The following is a 2500-nucleotide window of genomic DNA, read 5'->3' as shown; positions in this document are numbered from 1 at the left end:
CACATTGCGTACGAACCGCATGAAACTTCCAGAGGCATTTGCAGCAGGAATGCATGTGCACTCAAAAACTTCTATATGTTTCACGGATAGACCCCGTGAAACGCTAGAAATTGGCGGGGATGTGTCTCTTGTGGCTCACGGGGCTGTTAGGGTGGCACAGAACTCCCTCGGAATGGGAAAAGGGGTCATTTTCGTGTTGCCACATTGCATAGGAACGCCATGAAACTTCCAGAGGCATTTGCAGCAGAAAGGCACGTGCACTCAAAAATTTTAATATTTTTCACGCATAGACCCCGTCAAACGCTAGAAGTTGGCGGGGATGTCTCTCTTGTGGCTCACGGGGCTGTTAGGGTCGCACAGAAATGCCTCGGAATGGGAAAACGGGTCATTTTTGTGTGGCCACATTGCATAGGAACGGCATGAAACTTCCAGAGGCATTTGCAGCAGGAATGCATGTGCACTCAAAAACGTCTATATTTTTCACGGATAGACCCCGTGAAACGCTATAAATTGGCGGGGATGTCTCTCTTGTGGCTCACGGGCGCTGTTAGTTAGGGTCGCACAGAAATCCCTCGGAATGGGAAAAGGGGTCATTTTCGTGTTGCCACATTGCGTACGAACGGCATGAAACTTCCAGAGGCATCTGCAGCAGAAATGCATGTGCACTCAAAAACGTCTATATTTTTCACGGATAGACCCCGTGAAACGCTAGAAATTGGCGGGGATGTGTCTCTTGTGGCTCACGGGGCTGTTAGGGTCGCACAGAAATCCCTCGGAATGGGAAAACGGGTCATTTTCGTGTTGCCACAATTGGCATACGAACGGCATGAAACTTCCAGAGGCATTTGCAGCAGAAATGCATGTGCACTCAAAAACGTGAATATTTTTTCACGGATAGACCCCGTCAAACGCTCGAATTTGGCGGGGATGTTTCTCTTGTGGGTCACGGGGCTGTTCGGCTCGCACAGAACTCCCTTGGTCCACCTGATTCGTGCATACAGGCAGCAACTAAAACTCTGTAAACCTGCTGTGAGGACATCTAAACAGTGGACCAGTGAGGCTGTGGAAGATTTGCGGGCGTGCTTAGACTGTACTGACTGGGATATGTTCACGACTGCTACCAATAGTCTGGATGAACTCACAGAGGCTGTGTACATCAGCTTCTGTGAGGACTGCTGTATCCCAACACGTACCAGGGTGAACTTTAACAACAACAAGCCCTGGTTCTCAGCAAAGCTCAAAAGGTTGAGGTTGGAGAAGGAGGAAGCGTTTAGGAGTGGGGATAGAGACAGATTCAAGGAGTCGAAGAACAGGTTTAGCAAAGCGGTGAGAGAGGCTAAACGACTGTACTCAGAGACACTAAAACACCAGTTCTCTACTAACGACGCTGCTTCTGTCTGCCAAAGGGCTCAGGCACATCACCAACTACAAACCCAGAGCGCCCCACACCACTAACGACTCCCGCCTAGCCAACGACCTGAACGAGTTCTACCGTAGATTTGAAAGACAATTGGACTGTCCTGAACCACCCCTTCCCACCCAAGAGGCCCCATCCCCCACCCATACTACAGAAACGACTCTCTCCTTTCAGGAGGGAGAAGTTAATGGGCTTTTCAAGAGGCAGAATCCACGCAAAGCAGCCGGGCCGGACTCTGTCTCTCCAGCCACCCTCAGGCACTGCGCTGGCCAGCTGTCTCCGGTGTTCACCAACATCTTTAACACCTCCCTGGAGACATGCCATGTACCAGCCTGTCTCAAGTCCTCCACCATCATCGCTGTGCCCAAAAAGCTAAGGCCAACAGGACTAAATGATTACAGACCGGTCGCCCTTACATCTGTGGTAATGAAGTCTTTTGAGCGCCTGCTCCTGGCACACCTCAAAGCCATCACAGACCCTCTCCTGGACCCCCTTCAGTTTGCCTACAGAGCCAACAGGTCTGTGGACGACGCAGTTAACATGGCCCTCCACTTCACCCTACAGCATGTGGACGCCCCAGCATCCTACGCCAGGATCCTGTTTGTGGACTTCAGCTCTGCCTTCAACACCATCATCCCTGCCCTGCTTCAGGACAAGCTCTTCCAGCTGAACGTGCCCTACTCCACCTGCAGGTGGATCACAGACTTCCTCTCTGACAGGAAGCAGTGCGTTAAGCCGGGAACAGAAGTCTCTGACTCCAGGTCCATCAGCACGGGAACTCCTCAGGGCTGCGTCCTTTGCCCACTGCTCTTCTCCCTGTATACCAACAGCTGCGCCTCCAATCATCTGTCCGTCAAACTCTTGAAGTTTGTCGGACGACACCACCCTCATTGGGCTGATCTCTGGTGGGGATGAGTCTGACTATAGGTGGGAAGCTGACAACCTGGTGACCTGGTGTAGCCAGAACAACTTAGAGCTAAATGCTCTAAGGACAGTTGAGATGGTTGTGGACTTCAGGAAGAATACAGCCCCACTCACCGCCATCACCCTGTTAGACTCCGCAGTCAAAATTGTGGAGTCCTT

Source organism: Petromyzon marinus, unplaced genomic scaffold (genome assembly GCF_048934315.1).
Source record: "Petromyzon marinus isolate PM22_M1 ecotype Great Lakes invasive population unplaced genomic scaffold, UKy_Petmar_22M1.pri1.0 PM_G_Scaffold_123, whole genome shotgun sequence".
In the NCBI taxonomy this organism is placed as follows: Eukaryota; Metazoa; Chordata; class Hyperoartia; order Petromyzontiformes; family Petromyzontidae; genus Petromyzon; species Petromyzon marinus.
This window is presented reverse-complemented; position numbering follows the sequence as displayed.